At 35.1% G+C, this 8,806-nt stretch overlaps 1 long non-coding RNA gene across 2 annotated transcripts in view; it reads left to right on the top strand.

The window, feature by feature from the left end:
• The first annotated feature begins 534 nt into the window (after positions 1-534).
• Positions 535-8,806, top strand: part of LOC107854761 — a 22,672-nt gene continuing 14,400 nt past the window's right edge. The window contains exons 1-2 of one of the 2 annotated variants that reach the window (XR_001670113.2): positions 535-1,169; positions 6,034-6,107. This is a non-coding gene — a long non-coding RNA (uncharacterized LOC107854761). Of the gene's footprint in view, positions 1,170-1,248; positions 6,108-8,806 lie in introns of those variants that run through there. The other variant, XR_007045173.1, reaches the window with a different exon arrangement.

The following is an 8,806-nucleotide window of genomic DNA, read 5'->3' as shown; positions in this document are numbered from 1 at the left end:
TAATGTACCATACCATACATTATGAAACCATGACAAACCACCATCCAAACAGGTTGTTAAGAATGTATTCAAATATTTGAAAATTTTATTATTCTAGGCCTCTTAATAGCGAATGAAAGTTGTTTGCAGTTCCGTCAACAGCCTCATGTTTATTCAAACTTTTGCAAAGACTGAATTGTTATTACTTTAATATACTCAGATGTTACATTGTTAGTCTACTCTATATTCACAATAATTTTTTTTTTTTATCAAAGTGGTATTGAATGAGGGACAAATCCAACAAATGGGTTTGTCAAAAAGTTTATGACCAAAATGGTGAAAAGGCGTGAATAATGAAACATCTTTAGTGTGCAGTTCTCACGTTTAAAATAGATAATTCATTAAATACATTTACATCGAAGGTGCTCTTACAATCAATTTTTTACCATTTTCTTTTATGTACCTTAAATATTTATTTTGCTATCTAAAACTTTGAAAAGGTTATCATTTTTTAAATTGATTTTTTAAAATTAAATCGAGCTAAAGCCTATTTTATAAAATAAAAATTCATTACAGTGATGGGATCAGACCCAAAAGAGACTTAATCCGGATCCAAAAAAAATCAAATATCAGAGAAATTCAGATCCTTATGTCATTTTGGAAAGTGAAGTCCTCTTGTTGCCTTTTCATTTTCTCCGGTCATCTACTAAACTCTAGTGTTCCATGTCGATGTTGTGGTGTTCCAATAATCACCCTCTTCATCTACATCACCTAAGCTAAGTGTCAAACCTTAATCTTACCTTCTTCTCTTTTCTAGCTCGATGAGTTGAGCTTCTTAAGAAACTAATACCACCACCCTAACTAGAAAATAGATTCCAATAAGTTACGATTTGAGTACTTCATTGGTGTATAAGGTTATTCCTAATCATCTATAGGGATTTATTTCATATCTGATGCAACTACTTTTTGAGTATTCAAACCCCTCACATCCAAAATCTCATTGGATGCCGGTTTTATACTCAAAGAAAATCACTTCCAACACTAGGTTCCATCATCTCCTCACCGACTCCCAATTTGATTAGTTCTTAACCTATTTACACTTTTTCATTCTGGTACTTTGAGGTCAAACATAGCTGATCTCTCTCTAGGTTTCAAAGAACAGAGTTGCTCTAACCATCTACATATTCCAGGTTCCTTCTACTCCTCAAACTTGTTCAAGTATATGCATCTTGAATATCCAATCTTGTTTTCCTAATTGATGTTGCCTGTTGTAAGCGTGTTGTATGAGTTGTTGATGTTGTTGTTTCAAGAATATTGTGTGATTCTTCTAATATTAGGAGTCCCATTTTCTTCAAGCATAATGACAACCTTTCCTTCCACTGGCACCTTACTAGATTATTATACTAAAAATCACATGCAAAATCAAAAACTAAGTTAGTAAAAAAAATCAGCTAGAGTTTTACATTCCCAAAGGAAATGTACCACTTTAACTCATATAATTTCCATCATAGATTTAATAAAGTTGACCACCATTTCCACACTTTATGGGTCCTCCCAATGTAGATTGAGGATCTGCACTATTACCCACGAATCATTTTCCACAATTATTCGTTGAATAGAATTAGCTCTGTAGAACTGTAGGCATTCCTTGATAGTTATAGCTTCTGCTACCAAAATAGTAGTATCTTTAATTTTGGATCTTTTAGCTACCACTAAATCACCATGCTGATCTCTAATACAAAATGCAATAGAGCTATGTCCAGGATTTCTCTTAGAAACACCATCAGTGTTACCCTTTAGCCATCTAGTCTCAGGAGGGAACCATTGCACCAGTTTAAATGAAGAGTACTTGTTGTAACTTTGAAGCTCATCCACTATATTAGACCATTTTCTACCTGCTACCTCCCTGAGTTTTATGAACTTAACAATAGTATTATCAAGTTCCCAATAAATCTTTCTTTCATGATAAGCATCTCTATTTAGAACAATGTTTCTTCTTTTCCATAGACCCAAATAATAACTATAGGAACAACATTTAAAACAGACCGCAATCTATAGCTACCTCTTGAGTTCTCCACCTCCTTACACTTTGCTTCACATTTATTCTATGCCCAACTAAACCAGCCGCTTGACAGTAGTGATTACACACCCTTTCAGTAAATTTTCCCTTAATAGAGAGGTGGTTAATTGTTTTTGTTTCTGGATTAGTACAACAAACACAATTTTTTGTAGTCTCAGGTTCCAGCTATTCATCAAAGCAACAACTGAAATCCTACCTTTCCAAATCCTCCAAGTTAAAAATGACAATTTAGAAGGCAATTCTTTATGACAGATTGCCTTTAAATCTTTATTTTCATCATCTCTCTGCCTTAGAAGTTCCCAAGAACTTTTGGTAGTGAACTTTTATGTACTATTCATGGTCCACCAGGATTTATTCACAGTGTCTTCCAAATATACAGTCCATATTTTCTCTGGCAGGCCTTACTACATGTCTTGGTACTTTATCTTGCATAACCTCATAGTTCCAGCCCTCTACATTTAGAAATTTAGAAATATCAGTCAAAGGATGGCATGTTTGCACCTCAAATTGCTGCATAAATAATGGACCAATATTTGTCCAATTGTCAAACCAAGTAGTGGATGTCCCACCTCTAGGATCCCACCATAAACAATGTTCTATTTTGTCTCTACAAGTAGTGGATGTCCCGCCTCTAGGCTCCCACCATAAACAATGTTCTTTTTCGTCTCTATTATTCACCATAGCTTTCCAAACTTAAGATCCACCTCTCCATTGCACTAAAGTAGGTAACTATTTTTTGCAATACTTATTCCACTAAAAATTTATCCACAAGTTTCTCTGAGTCCTAAACCTCTACCAAAGCTTGTCATGTATAGCTTGAGCAACATCTTCCATTGATCTAAACCCCAAATCACCTTCCTATTTAGGGAGATAAAGTTTATTCCAAGCCACCCAGTATTTGCTTCTTTCTATTTCTTTGTTCTGCCAAAATAATTTTGCAAAGATTCTCTGCACTTCTTTCATAACACTCTTTGGAGGGACTGCTACTGACAATACATATAGTGGTACACTCTGTAGCACACTTTTAATAAGAACTTTGCCTCCATAAGATAGTAATCTGCCCTTCCAAGCTTGAAGTGTACCTCTAATCTTGTCTATCAAATCAGCATAATGCTTCTTTTTTCTTCTTGAAATGAGTTAAGGGACGTCCAACATATTTCAGCGGGAGGGAGCCTCTCTATTCATCCCTGTAATTTGTTCAACCTGAATCACCATATTAGTAGGAGTATTTTGATGCATATAAATAAAAATCTTTCTCCTGTTCACCTTTTGGCCAGACTCAATCTCATATTCCTACAAAATCTTCATTATCTTATCCATAGAATAATCATTAGAAGAAGCAAATATAATAGTACATCTGCATGAGCAAGAAGGTTCAAATTAGAGCTCTACTTAGGCATACCATACCCCACATAAGAGATGTCATTAAATAACTGATTAAGAGATTTTGTCATCACTTCAGCAGAGAGAATAAAGAGTGCAGGAGACAAAAGGGTCACCTTGTTTTGTTTCACTCCCCTAGTAGAGTCAAAAAAACCAACTGATTTACCATTTAAAAGAATAGAGTAATAGTTATTAGAAATCAGTCTCCAGATCAAATCTACCATATTATTAGAAAAACCTGACTTCCTCATCACTTTCATCAAGAAAAAACAAGATACCCTATCATAGGCTTTAGCCATTAATACTAAATTAGAAGGTTTTCCTCTTTTTCCAATACCAATAATCAGTTCTTAAGTAAGTAGAATATTTTTCATAATACTTCTTCCTTTAACAAAACCTGATTGATGAGGGGAGATCAATCTAGGCAATAGATTTTCCAACCCATTATGCACAATCCGAGAAAGGGTTTTATTCACAAAGTTACTCAGGCTAATTAGCCTCAAATCAGAAAAGGATTGCACATTGTCCTTTTTAGAAATAAGAATCAAATTAGTATGAGTAATGAATTTAGGGAGAGTATTACCTACAAAGAAGTCCAAAACCAATCTCCTTATATCCACCAATAATGTCCTAGCAAACCTAATAAAATCTGTCGGTTAATCTGTCAGGTCCATTACTGCTATTCCTATATAATTTAAACACAGTCTTCTTAATTTCTTGCTCAGCTGGAATAGCCTCAAGAACCCTATTCTCATCTTCTGTAATTAAATCAGGAATATGATCCAGTAGATGGAAAACTGTGGCATATCTTTCTTGTGTAAATTGCTTTTGATAAAAAGATAGCCTCACTTGCAATCTGAGCTTCATCTTCTAACCAACAGCTGGATTTATTAAGGATCCTAGAAATTTTTACTCTGTTTCTCCTACCTTTGATAATGTTTTGAAAGAATTTAGTATTTCTATCCACATTCTCAAACCAATCATACCCAACCATTTGTTGCCAGTAGCTTTTCTCCAGATAAAGAAACCTGATATATTCAGCCCTTACTTTCTGCATAATAGCTCTATTTACTTGGAAAGTTGATTCTTCAAATAATTTTTCCTTCACCTTAGCTATATCCTCCCCACTAATCAACTATTGAAAAAAAATCCACAAAAGTCTATCTGCTCCACTCAAAAAGTGCTCTTTTCACCTTTTTTTATCTTATTTTTGAAATTATGAAATGGGTTATCAGTGTAGTCTGCATCTCAGTTCCTTCTGAAAACCTCTATAAATTCACCATACTTGGTCTAGAAGTTTAAAAACTTAAAGGTCTATTGAAGCTTAATTTCAGAGTTCTCACAGCTTAGAACTAGAGGAGCATGATCATAACCCTCTCTAGCCAAATTCTCAACCTCCGCTGAGTTAAAAATATCTTGAAACCCAGCATTACAAAACATTCTATCCAGTTTCTCAAAAATGCACTCATCCCCTACTCTCCCATTCTACCAGGTAAAAGGACTACCCTTGTAGTAAATTTGGGTAAGATCAGCAGATTCAGCACAGTATCTGAAATTCTCTATTTTTTCAATAGTGACAGGAAAACTTTAATCTTATCTGAGGCATAAAAGACTGAGTTAAATCCCCACTAATGAGCCAAGGTTCAGAATTCCTATTGGTTATAGATAAGATACTATCCCGCAGGTCTAATCTTTGAACTCTGTCATATTTTGCATAGATTAGGGTCACCAGAAAAGAGGATCCAAGGTACTAATCGTGTAGATGTAGAGAGAGTAGTTGTTCCGTGTCTTTTTATATTGTCACATTAAAGCCAGGATTCACAAAACACCAAATTTTACCATTGTAATTATGAAACATGAGTGGCATATGCAATCTACCTCTATATTTGTTGATATTCCTAGACTACTGAAATGGTTCCAAAAGGGCTATAAAATCAAACTTATTTAACCTATTCAATATCTGAACTATGAAAAGTTTTTTGAGATTTTACCGGCCTGATATTCCAAATCAGTGTTTTCATCATTTCTAAGAATATTGACTTTCACCCCCTCTTAGGTTGAGACCTGCTAGGTAGATTCTTTTCCCTATTAATTTTTTTCCCTTTCTTAGCTTGCTTCGTGGACTTGATAGCTCTAGGTGACAAGTTAGCTTTCTTGAATATTTGCTCCTCTTTATTTTGTTTGGAGGTAGTTTCCTCCACCCTTTCTAACAATCCACCAACTTCTTCCACTGCATCCACTTGATGAGTAATTATATCATGGTAATACTTTGTTGGGAGACTCTGAATAATCACTCCATACTTGTTCATCTACTGCAATTGGAATGTCAACTATGTCAAGACTATTATTATCATGATCTTGATTAGAAAACTCTTCTCTTTGTACTGGATTCTCATTCTGAGTACCACTGAGTTTTGTTGGGGAACTAATCTTTGCTTTTTTTATTTTATCAGTAGTGTGATGTTGCTTATCATGGACTAATTTCTCCCTCACATTTTTTGTGCTATTGTCTTTACTATCAAGTATATTATGCTTTTTTGCTTCATTCATTCTCTACTCATGAGTTAAATTCTTAACCTTCCGCTATGCAGATTCCTCGTGGCTATTAGCAGGCACCTTATTTTCATTCTCCTGGCAATGGAAGGACTTGGAAACCTATTTTCTAGTCAGTATCTCCCCTTAAACTTTCCCTTATTCTTTAATGATTTGAGATGCATATAATGTAATAATATTATTAGAAAATTGATTATTTTTACCCTCTATTTCGGCTATAGCATGGAACTAATTTTCATTGCAGGTTTTCTCAGGCGTAATAACCTTCTCATCCTAGTACCCTTTGTTAGGAAATCTTTTTCTTGTACAGTTCCTCTTCTGTTCTTGACCATACCTTTCTCCACCCTGTCCCCTATACATGTTAGATTCCTCTCCTTTGTTCTTGTCATCACTGTGTGATGAACCATCTTACTTTTCATTATCATCATAACCTTGGTCTAATTCAGGATACAGAATTCTACATTCTCGATCATTATGCCCTTGAAACATACACCTTGTACAATATTTGGTATAGAAATCATATTGAATTTTCACCTTCTTCACTCTTGCCTCATTCGTTCTTGAATTCACAATCTCCATCTCAACATATTTAGGAAGATCAACCATTATATCCACCTGCACCTTAAACCCTAGCACAACTAGGTCTTGTCTTGCTCATAATAGTTATGTCTAAGAGAATAGGTTTACGAGATTTTTGTTGGTTTTTGTGAATAAGAAGAGATTTTTTCACAAAGTATGTTGGTTTAAGATCAGGGAAAGATATCCAAGCCACTGATTGTGTTGTTTCCACCTTAGAATTGAACTTATCATCATAAGTAAGTTAATGGTCTCATCTGATATGAATATTCATCCTTTGCATTAATGTAATAGACTATTTTCAACATTACATTGACAAAATCTTCAACCTTGTCAAATCCCATTAGAATGTGACGATTTCTCAATAGACTAATATTACATCCACATTTGACATTGCGCTGCCTAAGGAGTTGTATTCTAAGATCCTCCAAGTCTAGCCATCCATATGAGAACTTCCCAATGGTTGCATACTGCAGTCCTCAATCACGTTCATTCTATCAACCTCCTCCCCACTCCACCTAACACAAGGAATTCAATCAATAAAGTGTGGCTTCATAATAGGGATTGATTCTACCTCATGACTCAAATTATTATTTCCATCAATAACAATTTTGGATTTAAGTAGGTTCCTTTTATTCAGAGGTGGTGATGGGGGTAGCAAAGCTCTTGGCTCTGTAGTTTGTGTAAGAAGTGAATGGAAATTATTGCTATTATTATTAAGAAAGGACTAGTTGGCCATGATAATTGGGTGACCAGCGACTATATTGGCCATTCCGATGAGATTGGTGTTCAAATTAGCTGCTAGGTTTTCCAGAGAGAAAGATTCAATAGCGGTCACGAATTTGTAGTTGCATCCCAAAGTTAAAAACAAAATCACCAAAATATAGAGGCATTAGGGATTCACACTCTTGATGAGTGGCAAATTTACCGCTCGGAGTGTAATACCTCGTACTAATCTTAGTTCGATTCAGCTCTTAGTTGCATGCATAAAGGGCTTAAGGCCTGAAAATTTCATTAAGTGTTGGGGACTTAGTTATTTTTAAAAACCCTAAACTTTGAGGAATTTCAATTTGGTCTTCCCACCCGAGACGTTGGTTTTTGAGTTAAGTCATGTTCAGGAATGTAAAAAGTATGTCTCAAAAAAGTTTTGGATTTTTCGGACAAGGTTTGGGGCATGTTTGGATCACGAAATCAGAGGATCATCGCGATAAGCCCGCACCGCGGATCTATTCTCGTTCTCATGTAGACCACGCTGCGGTGAGGGAAATGAACGACCGCGATAGGATTGCATTGCGATAAGCCTGTCGGGTTTAGTTTTTGATTTAAATGGTTGAGAGGAAATTACGTCTTTTCCTCTTCAACCCAATCATTCATATTATGATTTGGGCATCAGTTAGGGCATAATTTTGTCCTTCTTCTCCAATTATCCTCCAAAGAAAACCACTCTCTTTCCCCAATAACACAAATTCAATTCCTTCTTCCGCAACAAATCAAGAATTCAAGTTCCCGAGTTCAAGAACCTTCAAGAAAGCATCAAGATTGGTGTTTTTCCTCTCAAGTTAAAAGTTTAAGGTATGTGGGGTGTTCATTCATGGGTTTCTTTCACCCATGGAGCCCAAAAACCCTCTTTTCAATTAAAGAATAGATTTTTCTATTATTATGGTATTTTATATTGCTTAAGATGGGTTTAATTCATGTTTTCGTGGTGATTTTAATTCAAATCAGGCCATGTATAATTCCATATAAGATTTTGAATTCCTCATGCTATGAATTTGAGTTTCCCATGCTTTATTCAAGTGAACTCCACGTTAACTCCGCAACTTTATGATTTTAGTCATGTAATCATGTTGTTTTCCCCTATTTAAAACATTTCCATGTTTAAATTCATGATCCCCACATGTTTGATGAAATGTCTATGCTTATGGGTTCTGAACCATGATCCTTTACTATAGTTTTTAAGCTTGTTCACTAATCATTCAATGTTGGTGGGTTATGAATACCCGATACCTACGTATTTTACATGATTTTTAGATTTTCAAGTATGATTCAGTTGAACCATGATTATTCTTATCTATTTAGTTATTATGATCATAATAAGCACTATCAGTAATGAAATCATGTTCAGTTAAACTCAGTTCAATTTTAGTTCAAGTGTTCGTTCAGATGGGAGTAGGATTTAGCACCGAACGAACTCAGGGATAGGGGTTCACCAGCCAGTAGAGGGTGTGACCCGTA

The sequence above is a fragment of the Capsicum annuum genome, chromosome 9, assembly GCF_002878395.1.
Source record: "Capsicum annuum cultivar UCD-10X-F1 chromosome 9, UCD10Xv1.1, whole genome shotgun sequence".
NCBI classification, from domain to species: Eukaryota; Viridiplantae; Streptophyta; class Magnoliopsida; order Solanales; family Solanaceae; genus Capsicum; species Capsicum annuum.
The sequence above is the reverse complement of the archived record's forward strand: the minus strand, read 5'-3'. Positions and strand labels throughout refer to the sequence as shown.